The following is a 21,421-nucleotide window of genomic DNA, read 5'->3' as shown; positions in this document are numbered from 1 at the left end:
TAGCAAATCGAATACAACAACATATTAAACAGATAATACATCATGACCAAGTGGGATTCATCCCAGAATCTCAAGGATGGTTCAACATATGTAAAACGGTTAACGTAATACACCATATCAACAAAACAAAGAACAAAAACCACATGATCTTATCAATAGACCCAGAAAAGGTTTTCGATAAAATACAACACAGTTTTATGTTTAAGACTCTCAACAAAATGGGTATAGAAGGAAAATATCTCAACATGATAAAGGCCATATATGGTAAACCTTCAGCTAATATCATATTAAATGGCACAAAACTGAAGGCTTTCCTCCTTAAATCAGGAACAAGACAGGGTTGTCCACTCTCTCCACTCTTATTTAATGTGGTACTAGAGGTTCTAGCCAGAGCAATCAGACAAGACAAAGAAATAAAAGGCATCCATATCAGAAAAGAAGAAGTAAAGGTATCACTTTTTGCAGATGATATGATCCTATACATAGAAAACCCCAAAGAATTCACAAAAAGACTACTAGAAACAATAAGCCAATGCAGTAAGGTCGCAGGATACAAAATTAACATACAGAAGTCAATAGCCTTTCTATATGCCAACAATGAAACATTTGAGAACGAACTCAAAAGAATAATCCCCTTCACAATTGCAACAAAAAAAATAAAATACCTGTGAATAAACATAACAAAGAATGTAAAGGACTTATATATTGAAAACTATAAACCATTGTTAAGAGAAATCGAAAAAGATATAATGAGATGGAAGAATATTCCTTGTTCTTGGTTAGAAAGAATAAATATAATCAAGATGGCCATATTACCCAAAGCAGTATACAAATTTAATGTAATTCCCATCAAAATTCCAATGACATTTTTTAAAGAAATGGAGCAAAGAATCATCAGATTTATATGGAACAATAAAAAACCCCGAATAGTCAAAGCAAACCTAAAGAAAAAGAATGAAGCTGGGGGCATTACAATACCTGACTTCAAACTATATTATAGGGCCATGACAATCAAAACAGCATGGTATTGGCAGAAAAATAAACACTCAGACCAATGGAACAGAATAGAAAGCCCAGAAATAAAACCACATATATATTCAAATAATTTTTGATAAAGGGGCCAACAACACACAATGGAGAAAAGAAAGCCTCTTCAATAAATGGTGCTGGGAAAACTGGAAAGCCGCATGCAAAAGAATGAAACTGGACTACAGTTTGTCCCCCTGTACTAAAATTAACTCAAAATGGATCAAAGATCTAAACATAAGACCTGAAACAATAAAGTACATAGAAGAAGACATAGGTACTAAACTCATGGACCTGGGTTTTAAAGAGCATTTTATGAATTTGACTCCAAAGGCAAGAGAAGTGAAGGCAAAAATAAATGAATGGGACTACATCAGACTAAGAAGTTTTTGCTCAGCAAGAGAAACTGATAACAAAATAAACAGACAGCCAACTAAATGGGAAATGATATTTTCAAACAACTGCTCAGATAAGGGCCTAATAGCCAAAATATACAAAGAACTCATAGAACTCAACAACAAACAAACAAACAATCCAATTAAAAAATGGGAAGAGGACATGAACAGACACTTCTCCCAGGAAGAAATACAAATGGCCAACAGATATATGAAAAGATGTTCATCTTCTTTAGTTATTAGAGAAATGCAAATCAAAACTGCAATGAGATACCACCTCACACCTGTTAGATTAGCTATTATTAACAAGACAGGTAATAGCAAATGTTGGAGAGGCTGTGGAGAAAAAGGAACCCTCATACACTGTTGGTGGGAATGTACAGTAGTACAACCATTATGGAATAAAGTATAGTGGTTCCTCAAAAAACTGAAAGTAGAACTACCTTATGACCCAGCAATCCCTCTACTGGGTATATACCCCCAAAACTCAGAAACATTGATATGTAAAGACACATGCAGCCCCATATTCATTGCAGCATTGTTCACAGTGGCCAGGACATGGAAACAACCAAAAAGCCCATCAGTAGATGACTGGATAAAGAAGATGTGGCACATATACACTATGGAATACTACTCAGCCATAAGAAATGATGACATCGGATCATTTACAGTAAAATGGTGGGATCTTGATAACATTATACGAAGTGAAATAAGTAAATCAGAAAAAACCAGGAACTGCATTATTCCATACATAGGTGGGACATAAAAGTGAGACTAAGAGACATTGATAAGATTGTGGTAGTTACGGGGGGGAGGGGTGAGAGGGAGAGGGAGAGGGGGGGAGGGGGAGGGGCACAAAGAAAACTAGTTAGAAAGTGATAAGAGGACAAACTGACTTTGGGTGATGGGTATGCAACATAATTGAACGACAAGATAACCTGGACATGTTATCTTTGAATATATGTATGCTGATTTACTGATGTCACCCCATTAAAAAATAAAATAAAATTATTAAGTGAAAAAAAAATCAGACAATGCCATTGACTTCTCATTATTCATAGATTCATGGGGGAATGCAAAAAAAAAAAAAAAAAATGGAAGACAGTAAGTGTTATAATAGAGGTGCTATGTCGCAGTCCAGCCACGATGAATCTATTATGGGGTCTTCGAATGGGAAAAGGTATGGAATTGAGATAAATGATAAATAGGAGACTAGATTTTTATAGATGGGTTTTATAAATCGATCTATATAGATGGGTTCAGGAGGACGCCACGGCAAACAGTCTCTACTGTTCATGGGCCATAGCATGTCTCTACTGTTCATGGGCCATAGCATGCCTGCTCCCAGAAACAAATCCATTTTTATTCATAGAAAAAATGTGGTCCATCAGCAATTCAATTAAGTTTCCAAGGCAACTCAAAGACAACCCCCACCATACCATCCAAATCTACTTTACACTAATAAGAAACTAGCTTCCAGCCTCTTCTGGAGAACATGGGTGAGACAAATAAGAATCAGGTGTAGCTCTTTGTTAACTAGGCAAATGAGGTGGGGTTTGGGCCCAGCACCTCTGTCCAGATTGCAAAAATACCCTGTTTATTTATTCAGTCCCCAACAGTGCTATGGGAACTCAGAAGAAAATGCATTGAATTTAGATGGGGTGATGGTGACCTGGGAATAATAAAACAGCTAGTTTATTTACTATGTGCCAACCACTGTGCTAAACAATTTACATACCCTATGATATTTAAACTCATAACCACCCAATGCAGCTATTTCCTTCACTGTATAGGTGAGGAAATTAGAGCAGAGAAAGGTTAAATAACTTTCCCAGAGATGCTCAGCTTGTATGAGATGGAACCACATTTGAACCGGTGCCTAGCAAATTCCGAAGCCCATACTCTCCCTTATATGCTATGCTGCCTTTCATTCTGCAGAGGAAGATATTGGGGTTGGATCTTGAAATATAAATAGGAATGGATTGATGGATAAGGTGCAAGAACCTTTTCAGTATGGTAAACAGTGTGCACAGAAGCACGAGGAAAGAAAGGCCAGGTTACATATAGGAAACTGTTGTAAATAAGGACAGATTAAATTAAGTTGTTGTGACAGACAATTCCTAAATTTCAATGGTTTAACACACAAAAAATCACTTCCCACGTACACACTGTTACAGGCAAATAGGCCGTGGGTTTTTCTCCACATTGTCACTTAAGGACCCAGGAAGCCACTCCAGTGGAAAAAGAAAAATATCTGGAGAATCATGAACTGTTTTTTCTCTGCCTCAACTTGGAAGTGAGCCACATCAGCTTGCCTCACAGCCCATTGACCAGAGGTAGTCATATGGCTTCAACTCCCTGCAGGAAGCTGGAAGGTTACGGGAGGAGAGGAAGGAAGGAAGGACTGATTGCGTGAGTGTGACTATCTGCCGCATCTCACATTTACTTTAAAAATTTTGTTTTTATAATGGAGAATGCGTCAAAGTAAAAAATTCTGACTCCTGACCTAGACCTTGGTGACTGGTGTGACTTTAACTTGTCTCAGGTAAATTCTCATTGAAGGATTTCCGGAGGGACAAGATCAGTTCTAGGCCAAACCAAGGTTTTGAATATTTCTGAGCCGGCAGAGAGGACCAGATTTTCAGAGCAAACCTTTCTCAGGTCCAGAAGTGAACTTCTATGCTCCATGGAACACAGATTAATCTGGATCAGGCCATACTTCTTTGGGACTTGGATCAGATAAAAGTATATATATTAAATTATAGGTATTTTATATACTTTCATTGAAAGTTTGTCTCATAATATGATTGTGATAAATTAGTTTTAAAATAAAAATAGAAATGGCTTTTTATTTCCATGTGTTTACAAATCCCTTAGTAAGCTGTTTAGTGGTAAATAATCAGGAAAAAATTCAAGCAATTCTAAAATTATACTTCCTATGGTACAGTAGTGTATTTGATAAAATATTCTGTATTCTAAAACTATGTGTATAACTTTTAGTGTTAGAATGGTAAGAGAGGTTGCAGAGATTAATAAGTGGATTATTTGTATTAAAATCTCCTTTTACTAGTCTTGTGATTAATCCCTCAGGAGTTTTTAAGGTGCTTTCATTATTTCAAATTTGTATCAAAATGTGGTTCTTAATCTTATTTTAATAACAACAAAGTGACAAAACAATTCCTAGGTACTTACCAATGGTCAGTTCTATTATAGTCCTAGTTTTACAGATTAGAAAAGCAAATATCTGAAAAGTGAAGTAACCTACACAAGGAATCCAACTGGAATTTGAATCCGGGGTGACTGGTTTCAGAGTCCGTAGCTTTTATCCAGGTTTACTTTTCGGTAGATAAGGTGAGTGCAAACAGCAGGATGCTTGACAGGAGGGTGGATGAAAAATATTCTTTATCCTTATGGTATGGATTTAAATGTGGGTCATCAAGTAAAATATTCAAAGAAGTGCTCTTTTATTTTCCTAATCTGCTCATGCGAGAAATGGTTTTGCTTCATGCCTTATGATTCCTTTCTTAATTCCCCGAAGCACTGCACAGGTGGGTGGGCTAGACACATTAACAAGTCATAACATGAAGTCAGCCGTGACAGGCCTTTCTGTGTCCTGGCATCAGCCTCCCAAGAGTGAGAGAGGTGGCTAATTTGTACTTCCAGTTTATGTTGCCACCAGCCAGAGGGAAAGAATGGAGTGGGAGTACACTGTGTCCATCATTTAAAGACAAAGATATCTTAATTTCTTTTTAATAACATAATTATCCCATTAGACCAAGTTTTACAATGGGAAGTTCAATTCAGTAGTGGTGAATAGAATTTTTAGTAGATTTTGTTTACTAGAGCAGTTTTAGGTTCACAGCAAAACTGGGTGAAAAGTACAGAGTTCTCATATACACCCTGTCTCGCCACATGTATAGTCTCCCCCATTATCAACACCCTGCCCCAGAGTGGTACATTTGTTACAATGAATGAAACTACACTGACACATTATTATTGTCCCCAAAAGAGAATTTTTTTCTTAAAGAGAATTTTTTCACTTGAAAGATCTGTCTGATTCCAAGTGATCCAACCCCATGACTGATAAATTCATTGTGAACATTCAGACTAAGATTACCAAATGTAAATTTTAGTTAGAAATACATATTTGCAATACAATATTCAGAGAGTTTCAGAAGATTTTGATAGTGTTTTTTTTTAAAAATAGCTTTATACTTTTCATGGTTCCTGCCACCCCCCCAGTTATATCTCATTGAAAATTAAAAATCCAGTGGGGCAGGAAAGGATGGATTGGCAGGTCACCCAGAAAACAAAACAACAGATGGGCAACAGATGGACTCTGACCCTGACTAATCTTGAGCCATACTCATTCTCATTGTCAGGTATCAGAGTGAAATTTTCTCTTCCACCAAGTTGGAAAACAGAAATTTGAAATTCAGTTTGAAACCAACAGAAAATGTTAGATATAATAACATAAATAGTTAATATTTATTGATTAAATACCATTTATAAGATGTGGCAGACACTGTGAAAGTCCTTTGCCTATGTTATCTCATTTAATCCTCACCAGCATCTTATGAGATAGGTATTATTATTATTATCTCACTTATAAATGAGTAGATAAGGTCACATCAGACTAGTAAAATGCAGTACTGAAATTTAATCTAAAGTGTATTAGAGTAGGGTCATTGGTTTAACAACCCCCAAATCACAGTGATGTAACACAATAAAAGTTGTTTCTTGCTGAAGCAAAGTGAAGTGTGGATGGTTCTCAGCAGGTAGGTGACTCTCTTGAGCAGCTCAACTCTAAGCATGGACTCCTGTACACAGGCCCATTCCATCTTGTAGCTTGAGCATATTGTAGCCTCAAGATCTCCCCATCATCAACCAGCTTTGAGTGATGGAAATAGAGCGTGGAAGACTAGATAGGATGTTTCATGGCTAGACCTGGAAGTAGGGATATCCATGTATGCCCGTATACCATTGGCTAGAACTCAATCTTGTGGTTCCACCTAGATGCAAGGGAACCTAATGTGGACAAGTCCTGCCGGGGGTGAGGACAACGGAGACACAAAGACCTGACTCTGGGGACCAGGTTCAGTGACGCAGATCCACTTTATTCAGGAAGTAAGCTAGCTTATATACATGGTTTCATCCAACAGGATGTTATAGCATGTCCTTCATAGCCAATGGCTGAAAAGATCAGGGAGCTGTGTGGTTGGCACTAAGTCACTTCCTTATAGCGGGCGAGCTTCCTTCCTGGGTATACCCAGGAGGCTTCTGAGAGCTGGAGTATTCTCACAGCATTGCATCAGCCACAGCTGCTAGGAATGCGCTCTGCGCTCCACCCACAACCTAAGAAATGTAGCCTAGGTCCTTGTTCCAGAAGAAGAGACAACCTGAATTTTGGTGATTCCAAGAAATATCTCCATAGCAGGTTTGTCTGACTCAAAACTCTTAACCACTAGAATCTGCTGTAACTCTATTCTCCCCTAATCTTTGACCAGAAGAAAATAATCAAGTCTCTCTGAGATTTAACACCACATGACATAAATCCATATGGGAGTTTAAACAGCAACAAGAGGTGGCATAATGCAGCCATTGTGAGTCTGGAACTAACTCTCTACCTGATGACCTATTTATTAACTAGGTGACCTTGGGAAAGTTTCCAAATGTCTGCTTTTTCTCATATTTTTCTTTGTGTGTCTCACAAATTGCTATGATAGTTAAAGGAAATAGTTTATGTAAAAACATTTTTTTTGCCCTGACCAGGTAGCTCAGTTGGCTAGAGTATTGTCTATGGCAAGGTTGAATATGCCAAGACAATTGGCTAGAGTATTGAATATGCCAAGGTTGCAGGTTCAATCCCTGGTCAGGGCACATACAAGAATCAACCAATGAATGCATAAATAAGTAGAACAACAAATAGATCTCTCTCTCTCTTTCTTTCTCTCTTCCTTTCTAGTTTCCTTTCTCTCTAAACTCAATTAAAAAAACACTTTGTAAAAGGTAAAATCATACACAAATGTCAGATGTTGTTGATGTTATTATTGTTACTTCCTAAGTGCCAATATGACTGATATAGATAATAATCACTCTATAATGTTGGAGAAGAAATCACTGTGAGTTGGGCTGGTCAGGGAATGCTTTATGGGAGAGTTAAAATTTGAATCTGATCTGGAGGGAAAAGTAGGGAGAGGACATTCAAGGCAGGGAGCACTGGGCCACCAAACAAGTAGCTGGAAGGAGCAGTATGCTGTGGAACACTAGAAAGTGCTTGTCCTTAAAGGCTTCTGAGGTCGGGGTGCACAGGGACAAGTGAACTTCCGACTGCTGACACCTTTCTGACATACTTCAGCCACATGTTGGGACATTTCTGCATGGGCCACTCACAGTGCTGCATGTCTTCTTGCAAGTAAGGCACTGACTACACTGTATCCCAGATCACTTTTCCAGGATGTCCAATAGTGTGACAGCGTGTCCCTCTGGAGTAAAGGGAAGGATGCTGACTGTTCATTATAAAAGGTTCAGGGGAGAAGGCATCCATCTCTGACCCAGCATCATGACTTCTCTCAGACCCCTCATGAAGCCCAAGATGGTCAAAAGAAGATCAAGAAGTTCATCTGGCACTAATCAGACCGATATGTCAAAGTCAAGCATACATAACTGGCAGAAATCTAGAGTCATTGACAACAGAATATAGAGAAGATTCAAGTGCCAGAGCTTGATGCTCAACATTTATCATGACAGCAACAAGAAAATAAACCCACTGCCCAGTGGCTTCTAGAAGTTTCTGGTCTACAACATTAAAAACCAGGAGGTGCTGGTCAGGGCACACAGGAGAAGCGCCCATTTGCTTCTCCACCCCTCCGCCGCGCTTTCCTCTCTGTCTCTCTCTTCCCCTCCCGCAGCCAAGGCTCCATTGGAGCAGAAATGGCCCGGGCGCTGGGGATGGCTCTGTGGCCTCTGCCTCAGGCGCTAGAGTGGCTCTGGTCGCAACATGGCGACGCCCAGGATGGGCAGAGCATCGCCCCCTGGTGGGCAGAGCGTCGCCCCTGGTGGGCGTGCCGGGTGGGTCCCGGTCGGGCGCATGCGGGAGTCTGTCAGACTGTCTCTCCCTGTTTCCAGCTTCAGAAAAATGAAAAAAAAACAAAAAAAAAATTAAAAAAAAAAACCAGGAGGTGCTGCTGATGTGCAACAAATCTTACTGTGGTGAGGTATTTCGTACCGTTTACTCCAAGCACTGCAAAGCCATTGTGGAAAAAGCAGCCCAGCTGGCCATCATGAGTCACCAATCCTAATGCCAGGCTGCACAGTGAAGAAAATGAACAGATAGCTCCTGAGAAAGCTTTATTTGCATTAAATAAAATTATCAAATTCTGTAATGAAAAAAAAAAAAAAGATTCCGTTAACCTAAGCTCAGAATTCTTCATGTATAGGAGTTAACTGGCTCTATTCAAATTGCCTTGTGGACAATAGGTCTTGGGGAACTGGCTTTGAAAAAAATGCAGATATGCTGTGAGTAATAAACTATTTTTATCTCTGACCCAGGAGTTTCATGTCTTCTATGAGCATCCATGAAATTGTAACAGGCTAACTTGTTAACTTTGCAAGGAAGTAAAACTCAGACCCATTGTAGTACTTGACAGACTCTATCCCCAGGAGAGATTTTACTGAATAACAAACACCACATACCAGGCAAAGTACTAAGTTCTGGGGGTATAGAAGCAAAAGACACAGTTCTTGCCTGAAAGGAACCACCAACGTACAGATTAGGAATTTATTGAGCTTGGAACTAGATTAAGTCCTCACAACATTGTCAGTAGATCCTTGGAACTGTGCTGAAACAACATATAATGAAACCGATTTTACCAGGCTAATCAATATAAACAGGAGTTAAAGTCCTGCAGCATCTCTGCAACATTATAACAGAATGATACTACTGATTGGAGGACCTGCTGTAGTAGTTTCAGTGTAGCTAAATTGCTAAACTAGTGAACACACAGAAGGCCAAACTCAGAGTAATGCAATTCTAGTCATGTTTGTGATGATAGCAGAGCAGGGTGGAGACTGTAAGATTTTAGTCCTCTGAGAATAGGTGTCTTCTCTACACAGACAGCAAGAGCTGAGGGACACAGAAGTTCCTGGAGACCTGACAGCTTTAAGAGCCTTGGTACCCAGCTGCCAAGAAAGGAGGCTGCTTTTAGATGGACTCATTCTTAATATAACTCTTTCCTGAACAAACTGTTCTGAAGAGTGATAGTAGGAATACCACTTTCTGTCCCCGAGATCTGCTGTGCAGATACCTGGTAATGAAAGTGGGATTTCTAACTCTGGGATTGCATCCAGTATGGAAGAGAAGGCAGTTACTATGTTAAATGTGGGCACTACCAATAAACATAACTGTACTATGAAAAGCAGGAAGTCATATATCAATGGAGAAGGATCTAGTACCTAACACTATGATCTCTGAAACAGGTTTGGTCTCATATACAAAGCCCAAGAAACTGGATTTTTTTTTTAATAGATAGGGATTCCTCCAAAAAAAAAAAAAAAAAAAGGGATGAGAACTTCTGAGGGTCAGGAAGTGAAGGAACCTGGCAGGCAAGGTTTCTAGTGGTCTGGGCCTAGCAGACATTGCTAACGGTGCTAAAACAATGTAATAAATGACCCAGGTATTCTAGGTTCATCTGACAAATTGTATACAAATAGGAATCATATGGTTTTTGTCAAAAATGAGAACCTATTACTAAAATGTAATATGTATTTTTTTTGACAGAGAAAGACTCAGAGAGAGGGACAGATAGGGACAGACAGACAGACAGGAAGGGAGAGAGGTGAGAAGCATCAACTTTTCATTGCAGCATCTTAGTTGTTCATTGATTGCTTTCTCATATGTGCCTTGACGGGGGTGGGGTTGGGATAGTGGACTACAGCAGAGCGAGTGACCCCTTGCTCAAGCCAGCAACCTTGGGCTCAAGCCAGCGACCTTTGGGCTCAAGCCAGTGACCATGGGGTCATGTCTATGATCCCACACTCAAGCCAGTGACCCCGTGCTCAAGCTGGTGAGCCTACGCTCAAGCCAGATAAGCCCACACTCAAGCCAGATGACCCTGCACTCAAGTCAGCAACCTCGGGGTTTTGAACCTGGGTCCTCCACATCCCAGTTCGACACTCTATCTACTGCGCCACCACCTGGTCAGGCTGACATCTAATATGTAACAGCATAAAACCAGGTAGGTACTTTACATATGTGGCAGGGGGTGAGTTTGGTCCTTGGCACTGGGAGCAAGAATCCATTCATTCAAAAGAAGTGCAGTGGAGCTATTCTAAGTGCTAGGGATTAGGTAGCAAACAAGACAGACAAGAATCCCTGTGCTATTCTGTTCCAAATGAAGTTAAAACTAGCTCTGAGCCACCTAGGTCAAGGGGGATGAGAAATCTGTTAGAGGTTAGGGGGATTTATGAGGAGTGTTGTACCTTCCTGGGATCCTACACATTCCAGAATGTTCTGAGATGGGCCCTCTGATCTTCAGACCATATTAGCTACCACTGCTGGGTGTTCATAATCCAAGTCCTTCTGGTCTCTTGCTCAGGCCACCCCTAATGTTCACAGGGCCTAGGACAGGAGCACAAATGGAAGTTCATATATCGTATGTTAAATATCTTTAAAGTTATAAATCAAGCTGAAAAACTGTTATATCAAATAGATTCTATCATTTTGTCTTGGCAAGTATAACTTCATAAGAAGTTGGAAAGCTTAGCTTAAATTTAGAATTTGGGCACTTCTTGTAGTTCCGAGGGTGGCAGCGTAAGGAAAGGGGGCCCCGCTCCAGCTGCGGGCTGCCCTCTGCCTCCCCCAGCCCAGCTCTGTCCTGCACAGTGAAGCAACGGGCATGCACGTGTACAGTCCAGCCTGCGCATCCAAGCTCTGCTCACAAATGCCACTCTTGACAAAAAGTCACGTTAAATATCTCTCCGGTGAAGGTGTACACACACATAGCCATGGCTGCCTTCAGAAAGGTGGACCCTGGGGAAAGTCGGGTGCAGGACCGAGAAGCAGTTCAAAGTCCTTTAGGCTGGGAATTCCGAGGTTTAAGGTCTGTGTCAGGAAGGGTGATGTGTAGGTTCTGGGTGTACATGTCCCTTGCACACCTCTTGCTCCACAAGGAGGAGGGAGCCCAAGGAGGGGCAGAGCCAGACCCTCTAACGTATGAGACCCAAGGCAGGAGCTCATTTTGCCCATGTCTACTGGTAGTACTGTTCTTTTGGGTAGGTGATTCTATTACTTCTGAGCAAAGCTTGGGCCAGGGATATAAAATTGGGAATCTTGAAGTTCAGTGGCTACTCATCTTTCCCACTGAGATGCAGCACACTGATGAGTTGGCCATCATCATCAGAAACCGTCTCCAACTACTGTGTGGGAGTAGAACACATGTCCCCGACTCTTGAAACCCATAAATACATTCCTCGAAACATGAGATGCTTCTGAAATAGGTTTCCCTCCAGTGTGGGTTCACTTTCACTTCTCCTAATCCTTGGTGTTTCCTGCCACTTGGGACAATCTAGCTAAATCATCTCCAAGACGGAACCAAAGATTGTGTTCTGCATGTCAGGCAACTTTTAATTTCGGCCCTGGAATGTGAAAGCTATACTCCTTGAGGCAAATCTGGCCTACTTTCTTTGGAGTAGAAGACAAAAATAATTACAGCAGCCCAAGTAAGGTACAGCTCAACTGCTCAAATAGTTGCTCCATCAAATGCATATGATCTCATCCATTGCTTTACAACACTCTTATTGAAGAAATGAAACAAGCTCTGGAAGACTCAATAAGACTGAAGGCCATAAAATAAGAAGAGCAAGGAGTCAGTCCCAGAGCTGTCTCATTTCAAGACCCATGTTCTTTTCACCATCCACACTCCCATTTCTCCCACCTAGGAGCTTTAAAGAAATTCAGAAAAAAAATCTGGGAAGCTGCCTGCCAAAGCATATAATCTTGCGTAGCTTCCATTCCTTGGGATGGATCCTGGAATTATTTTTTGGAGATTCCAGATGCAATAAGAGAGGAATTGGATCCTGTTAGAGGACATATTTCTGCTTTGTCATCTTGTAGCATTTTAGCAAAATGTGGGCTATCTGTTACAAAGCACCAGGAAATTAATCAACATTTTTGAATTATGGATTTAGTTCCAAAAAGCCACAAAGATGTTCAGCAAAAAAGCCAGACATTGTCAAAAATAAATTTGAATAAATATCACTTGTAAATAAAATAGAATTGGTTGTAAAATGCTGTTTGGTCAGTTCTTATTGTTTGCTGTCCTCTTGTTTCCTGTTCCCATCATCCTGTTCAGGGAAGATGTGTTGTCCTAAAGGATGGGGTAGAAGGATGCCCCTGGTCTGTTTTTGTTGATGGTTTTATATTGTTCATTGTGAGTTCAAGAATACACACTCAGGGTGAAGACAAAAATTTATTATACTGTAAACTTACAAATCATGGAACACAAAGCTTTTTTTCCATTTGTTTATGCAAAAACCCAGGCACTCTCAAATCCAGATCCTAATTATCTCACTGACACCTGTTAAAAGAGAGAAGGGAAAGAAGGGGAGGGGAAGGGAGTGGGAGCTAAGCGTGGGTGTAATCCCATGAAGTCCTGGCTGAGGAGCTCTGGAGCATGAATTACATCTCAGAGTCTGTTGAGTCTGGAGGCAAAGGAGCTGGGCTTCTGTATTCAGGCACCAGCTATCAATGGCTAATGGTCCACTGGGTAAATATGAATTTCTGAAAATACTGGCAAAATAGTGTAGTTAGAAGCAAAGGAAACAGAAGTTGAGGGATAGACCCCAGAGCTGACCAAGATGGGTCAGAGGAGCTGTGAGTGGTAGGCACACAGACAGCATCAGCTGGAGACCATCACGTCTATAGTTCATAAACCTTTAATTCTAGGTTCGACAATCTTGATCGATAGACAGAAGGTCCATTAACAAACAGTAGAGGAGAAGTAAGAGGCTTTCAGGTAATTTGAACTGTTAAAGTAGCCTACAGAATTCAAACAACCCCCTACCCAAGATTTTAGGGAAATAAGACTGGCAGATACATGGCTATATCTCCTCATATAGTGAAAAAAATGCCTTTAGGCAATTGATCAATAGGTATGCGCCCTGGCACCAGCACTGCAGGCAAAGAATTTAATAACTTCAGACAGTCCTTACCTTGAGATGCTTACACTGTACCTAGTTGGGTAAATGAGATTCACACGCGTGAAACAAGTATGAGCAACAGCAACACTGTAATTAGAGACTGTTGAATTCTGAGAAAAAGAAATAGACTTCCTTTGTCTACACTTTCTCAGAGACTCAACGGTATGAGCAGTGATTAAGGTGAGATCAAGCCCATGCACGCAGTCATTCAACCAATAAGTGACGTCTTTGTGTCAGATGATAATGGTGTCAGGGCTGAGGGCTGTGGGAACAGATCACAAGATAGTGTCATAAGTACAATGATAAAGAGTGTACTTTGGGGGATTATTTGGGTGCTGTTAGTATTTCTTAGTAGAAAGCTTAATTGTTGCATTTCATTGACTCTATGATGCCACGAACTGTAATATTTTATATTATTTTATTTAGCATTAAGGAAGAAAAAAAAAAACCCTGCCAGTTTTATTGCAATACCATTAATTGTAAGACATATCCCAATTGCAGAAGTATTATAATGTGAAATAAAAGTTCATTTTAGAATTGAAATAGAGCTACAGAAGACATGACGTGGCTTAATCCTCATCTCTGGCTGTCCTTGGCTTTTAGAGGACAGCCAGAGAGTGCCTACTTTTCCCTTTCTATAGTTCTTAGAACTGTCAGCCTCTGCATTTCCTAAGGAGAGAGGGAAAATAATAACAGAAATGCCTTTGGTTTCTCTCCTTTCTAAATAGAACTAGCTCAGTAGTATAATGGGGGCCTGTAATAGTATTTGAAGTAGTAGCTCATGTTGATCAGATACTTAGTATGGATCCAGAACTGGGTTAATTGCTTTTTACCCATGACTTAATTTAATTCTTACTTAATCCATTGAGTAAAGGTATTAGTATCTCCTTTTTTTTTTTTTTTTTTTTTTTTTGTATTTTTCCAAAGCTGGAAACAGGGAGAGACAGTCAGACAGACTCCCGCAAGTGCCCTACTGGGATCCACCCGGCATGCCCACCAGGGGGCGACGCTCTGGCCACCAGGGGGCGATGCTCTGCCACTCCAGGGCGTCGCTCTGTTGCGACCAGAGCCACTCTAGCGTCTGGGGCAGAGGCCAAGGAGCCATCTGCAGCGCCCGGGCCATCTTTGCTCCAATGGAGCCTCGGCTGCGGGAGGGGAAGAGAGAGACAGAGAGGAAGGAGAGGGGGAGGGGTGGAGAAGCAGATGGGCGCTTTTCCTGTGTGCCCTGGCGGGGAATCGAACCCGGGACTTCTGCACGCCAGGCCGACGCTCTACCACTGAGCCAAACAGCCAGGGCAGTATCTCCTTTTTAAAATTTTTCATTGATTGACTTTTAGAGAGAGAAGGGAAAGAGACAGAAAGAGAAACATTGATTTATTATTTTCACTTATTCATGCTGTCATTGATTGATTCTTGTATGTGCCCTTACGGGGGGGATTGAACCTACAAACTTGGCATATCCGGACTTTGTTCTAAGTAACTGAGCTACCCAGCCAGGGCCGAGGCATTAGTATCTCTATTTTACTCTAGGTCCAGTGAGCTTTAAAAAGGTCATGTAACTGTGAAATATCTGTGATGAGATTGGAATGCAGTCTGCCCTGCTCCCAAGGTAGTGTTTTTAACCACTATACCAGTAAGTGATTTGATAAGGCCTGATTTCCTGCAAAGAAAAAAAAATTAAGACATTTCAGTCAGCATTTAACAGTAACATCTTTCTTAGGGATCTTTCAGAAAGCAAAACATGATTATACAGACTAAAGAGAAACTTGAGTGACCTACCTTAAACTATGACTATATTTCTGATGTCATTATTGCATAACTAGTCTTTATACAGTTTTGCGAATTATACTGCTGGATAATGAATTTTAAATTGCATGTCTAAGTAGACTAAGAACTCTATAGTTAGTGGGTTATATTTAAGTGACCACAGAATAGATAAGGTGCACAATTAAAGAGTAAATTTCTTCCAAACCCCTAATTTGTGTTAGGATATCCAATTACCACCCTCTAAGTGCAGGCATGAATTTTGATCCAGTAACAGTGGAGTCAGGCCCAGAAGTGTGCAGATTCAAAATTATTTATCAGCAAGTATTACTTAACCCACACTTGACACAAATGTTTGCATTCACAGGCAATTTTGGGTTATCTGTATTTAAAAGAGGTTGGCTAATTCTTGATTAACCTGAGGGTAATGAAAATAATTTAGAATAGAAATATCAGTTTCTAGCATCTTAATAGGTTTAGTTTGATCATCCTATAAAATGAACCAGTGATTCTCAAACTTTTGGGTCTCAGGAACTTTATACTCTTCAAAAATATTAAGGACCCCAAAGAACTTTTGTTTATGAGGGTTTTATGTATTACTATTTTCCATATTAGACATTAGAGTAGAGAAATTTTAAAAATATTTATTAATTCATTTAAAATATCAACTTCATTGTATGTTAAAATAAATAACACATTTTATGAAAACAACTATATTTTACAAAACAAAAGATTTTGTGAGAAGTGTGGCATTGCTTCACATTTTAAAAGCCTCTTTAGCCTGTCTAGGCAGTAGTGCAGTAGATAGAGCGTTGGACTGAGATGCGGAGGACCCAGGTTCGAGACCCCAATGTCGCCAGCTTGGGTGCGGGCTCATCTGGTTTGAGCAAAGCTCACCACCTTGGACCCAAGGTCGCTGGCTTGAGCAAGGGGTTACTTGGTTTACTGAAGGCCCACAGTTAAGGCACATATGAGAAAGCAATCAATGAACAACTAAGGTGTTGCAATGAAAAACTGATGATTGATGCTTCTCATCTCTCTCTGTTCCTGTCTGTCTGTCCCTATCTATCCCTTTCTCTGTCTCTGTAAAAAAAAATAAAATAAATAAAAGCCTCTTTAACCTAACCAGGTGGTGGCACAGTGAATAGAGTATTCTACTGGGATGCTGAGGACCCAGGTTCAAAATCCCAAGGTCACTGGCTCATCCAGCTTGAGCACAGGCTCATCTGGCTTGAGCGTGGGCTCACTAGCTTGAGCTTGGATCATAGACATGACCTCATGGTCACTGGCTTGAGCCCAAGTTCACTGGCTTGAGCAAGGGGTCACTGGCTTGGCTGGTGCTCCCTGGTCAATGCACATATGAGAAAGCAATCAATTAACAACTAAGGAGCCGCAACTATGAGTGAATGCTTCTCATCTCTCTTCCTTTTTGTCTGTCTGTCTCTGTCTGTCCCTCTCTCTCTTTCAAGAACAAAACAAAACAACCCCCCCCCAAATCCTCTTTAATATTTGGTTTAATTGAAGACAGCTGAAGTCTCCTATCTGCTTCTGCATTCAGTCTTTTGTAATAATGCACATCATCTGACCTCTGTAGAACTCCAGTATTCATTCACTCATGAGATATTTTAGATCTCCAGGAGTCCCTGGACTACACCTTGAGAATCACCGAACTGGCAAAATGGGTTATTTGTAGTTCAAAGCTACTCTTTATAAAGCTAAAACAGTATCAAATAAGTACTTTCCAATGACCAATATTCTCTTTAAAATTTTTTAATTGATTGATTGATTGATTTTAGAGAGACAGAGAGAGGGAGAGAGAAAGAAAAACATTCATTTGTTGTTGCACTTAGTTGTGCACTCATTGGTCAGTTCTCATACGTGCCCTTACCAGGTATTGAACCCGCAACCTAGGTGTCTTGGGGCTACACTCCAACCAACTGCGCTAACCTTCCAGGGATGGCCAATACTGTTTAAGGGTTTTTGTTAACATTTTTTCTTTCTTTATGTAACAAAATTTACAATTTGGAGCATTTTAAGTGTACAGTTTAGTGGTATTAAATATATTCACATTATTTTAAATCATTACCACCATCCATCTCCAGAACCTCCTCATCTTTTGAAACTGAAAATTTGTATTCATTAAACTATGGCTCCCCATTCCACCTTTCCCCTAACCCCTGGAAACCACCATTCTATTTTGTCTCTATTAATTTGACTATTTCTAAGTACCTCATATAAGTGGAATCATACACTATTTGTCTTTTTGTGACTGGCTTATTTCACTTAGCACAGTGTCTTCAAGGTTGCTCAATACCATAATATGTGTCAGAATTTCATTTCTTTTCAATGTTGAATAATGTTCCATTGTATATCCATACCACATTTTTTATCCATTCATCTATTGATAGATATTTGGGTTGCTTCCACCTTCTGACTATTGTTAATCAGTTATGAACATTGATCTACAAACGTCTATTCAAGTCTCTGCTTTCAATTCTTTTGGGTATATTCCCAGAAGTGAGATTTCTGGATCATATGGTTAGTCTATGTTTAATTTTTTTTTGTTGTTGAGAAATTGACATATAGTTTCCTTGGTCAACATTTTTAACACTGTTTATTTCCTACTATAACTCAAGGAGTAGCTCATAGATTTGATAAATAATATAAAGAATTATGAGTTCTCTGGAAGGTAGCTTTCTTATAGCTATAGCTTTCAAGGAGCTCTCAAACTAAACTAGAAGTTTAGTTTAGTTTAGTTAAATTCTACTAGTAAAAAATAAAACCAAGAGAAAAGAAATAATATTCATTTAGCACTGAATATGATCCAGGCACCGGTCTAGGCATTGGGGATACAGCAGTGAATATATGGAGTCCTTACCCTCAAGGTAAGCTATAACTTATTACAAACATTCTGAAACCAAGGTCCTCAGACCATGAGTGATCAGTGTATCTTTCGGTGATCTGGGGGCTGTCAAGAAAAATCAACAGTTTATCATTATGCCACTGTCTATCTTTCACAAGTAGTGCAACTTTCAACAACCTTAGGAGACAGTCCCAGTAACATCCTTTCCACTCAAGAATTTAGGGAGAGATACCCATGAAATGCTAAATACCTATGCTTGCCAACACCTAACACTCTAAGGGCCAGAGGAGAAGTTTCTAAACTTGTTTCTTCTAAAAAAAATAGAGGAAGAAGAAAATATTAGAAAAAGAGATGCCCTGGCCAGGTAGCTCAGTTGATTAAACAGAGAGTCTCCAAGGCTGTGGATTTGATCCCTGATCAGGGTACATACAAGAATCAACCAAGGAATGCATAAATAAGTGGAACAACAAATAGATGTCTCTGTCTCTCTCAAATCAATGAATACATTTTTTTAAAAAAGAGAAAGTAAGCTTGTCAGAGGGAAAGAGTGGGCAGTGCTTCTAGATGTGTTTGTACTCTCTCTATTTGATGCTTTAAACTTGGTGGTCCTTAGGTGAACCTGGACTGACTTGCCCTCCAGGTCGGGGCAGATGGGAGATAGAGTAGGATCAATTGACTTCCCATTGCTGAGTAGCAAAGGGGTTCCCAACAGAAATGGTCTCTACCTACTAATTATTGTAGAAGAAGCTGTTAAAAGTATCTAGATAGTTATTTCTTCCTCTTCTACCTACACCCCCATTTTTCTTCTCTTACTAGCCTTCTTTTTCTCTGAAATTATCACTTACTAATATGCAACTGCATATGTAAATGTGATGAATTTTTTGTGCAAATATTCTGCTGTAATTATTTATGTCAAAATATCTCAGTTTCCAACAGCGTTGACAAAGAAGAACTTAAAAGTAAAAAAATAAGACTGATTTATGTTTGTTTCTTTCTAGTGCAAAGTTAGCAGGATTTGTGTGAAACAGTCAAATATGAAAACTATGATTTCTGTTTTGGTATTCTTCTGAACAGGTGAGGAAATAGATCCCAACATTCAATGGATTCCATATAATGAAAAGCTATCATTATGAAATAATGAAGTACTCCATTAACTATAACAATTTATATACTCTGTTGAAGTTCAGTTTTGAACCTAAACACAAAGGATAAATTTGAATGATGCAAAATTTTCCAAGACTTAAAAATATACATTAAAAATGCATAAGAGAAGCCCTTGGTTGCTTATTATTTCTCTTGGAAGATACACTAATGTTACACAGAATAAGAAGGTACTGCTGAGAATAATAAATGGTGCAAATAACACTGCAGGGAAAATGAGGATAGTATTATATTAGAATGATGGTAAAAAAAAATAACACAAAAAATCTTGAAGTATATTCTACATTATCAGTAAGATTCATGAGTGACAATATAGAACGAGAGCATTTTATAGGTTATTGTCAGAGAATGTGTGTTTCACTTTTTCCCATGTCTCCCTTGATAAAGAAGATAATTCTAAGTTTCTGATATGGTCTATTTCAGTTATTCAGTGTCAAGCTAAAACTAATGGCTATTTTGCTGGCTATAATGCCCACCAGTATGATAGGAGAAATCATTCTCAAAGGAAACAAAAAAAGCAGTTCAAACAACTTAGTTTTAGTATCAATTGTGCCTTTACCTCAATAAAGCTGAAATTAAAAAAAAAAAAAAAAAGAATCAATGATGCCTGAAAAAAGACCATGCAAACTGGGTCCTTTTTGGAAGTGAGGATTCATTCATCCATCCATTCATTTATTATTTCAATATTTAGTTGGTACCTGCTATGGCCCAGGCACTGTGGTATACAGTGTGAACAAAATAAACCTTGACCTTGTCCTTAGATTTGTGTCTTGCTGTTCCAAATTTATTTATTAATTCTGTAATGATATTGTTTTGACCCTTGTGCAGTCATTAAGAATTATCTCTTACTTCCTCTTTTATACCCTTGTTTTGGGGTGCTAGGGCCGGGACCATGTAAAACACATCTTTGCCAGTTTCTGTCTGTTAGGTACTTCCAATGGGGTGTGTCAAAGAGACCGAAAGGCTGAAGGAAGGAGAAGGGGTTTTCTTCTTTCCTGTTGGTTTCCTGCTCCTGTCAGTGGCACCCCAGCTTCATTTCTTCATCCTGCCTGTGTCACTTGGATCCAGTAGCAACACAGTCAGCCACACAGTTCAGTTTACAGTCGCAGGTTAACACTTGCAGGACCAGCCTCATCACGTCGCCTTAAAGTCTCCAGTGCCAGATGGCCAACACCCCTTCCCTCAAGATCTGGGTTCAGCTCCATGGAGCCCTCCTCTTGGCTAAGAGACCCCAGTACCAGCTAAGCAGCACTCCCCTCTCAAAGGTCTGGTACTCAGTACCTTGGGGCTCTCCTCAAAGCTTCTCAGTTTTAATTATTCTAACCTCTTTCCCTTGTTCTCCAGTCTCAAGGGTGGAAGTTCTTTTTTGCAACATATATATCTATATCTATATCTATATCTATATCTATATCTATATCTATATCTATATCATCTATCTGTATCTGTATCTGCACCTGTGTCTGGATCTGCATCTGGATCTGGATCTATATCCTCTATATCCATATATACATCTATATCTATATTTACTACCATAGCTATGTCTATGTTTATATCTGTATCTATAACTGGCTACATCTAGCTATAATTTTAGATTTCCCTTTTCAACTCTTCAGTATGTAGTTAACAATTCATTAATTCTCTCAGTTAAAATAACTAGTATGATTTCTGGCTCCCGATTGGATGCTGATACAGTCTTTTTTTTTTTTTTTTTTTTGTATTTTTTCTGAAGTCAGAAGTGAGGTGGCAGAGAGACAGACTCCCACATGTGCCCAACTGGGATCCATTTGGCAAGTCCACTAGGGGGCAATGCTCTGCCCATCTGGGGCATTGCTCAGTTGCAACTGGAGCCATTCTAGTGCCAGAGGTGGAGGCCATGGAGCCATTCTCAGTGCCTGGGCCAACTTTGCTTCAATAAAGCCTTGGCTGCGGGAGAGGAAGAGAGAGAGAGAGAGAGAGAGAAAGGAGAAGGGGGAGGGGTGGAAAAGCAGCTGGGTGCTTCTTCTATGTGTCCTGG

General features: G+C 39.7%; 1 pseudogene; it reads left to right on the top strand.

The window, feature by feature from the left end:
* The first annotated feature begins 7,965 nt into the window (after nucleotides 1–7,965).
* Nucleotides 7,966–11,873, top strand: LOC136377080 (large ribosomal subunit protein eL32-like; annotated as a pseudogene).
* The last annotated feature ends 9,548 nt before the right edge of the window (nucleotides 11,874–21,421 follow it).

The sequence above is a fragment of the Saccopteryx leptura genome, chromosome 6 (genome assembly GCF_036850995.1).
Source record: "Saccopteryx leptura isolate mSacLep1 chromosome 6, mSacLep1_pri_phased_curated, whole genome shotgun sequence".
NCBI classification, from domain to species: domain Eukaryota; kingdom Metazoa; phylum Chordata; class Mammalia; order Chiroptera; family Emballonuridae; genus Saccopteryx; species Saccopteryx leptura.
The sequence above is the reverse complement of the archived record's forward strand: the minus strand, read 5'-3'. Positions and strand labels throughout refer to the sequence as shown.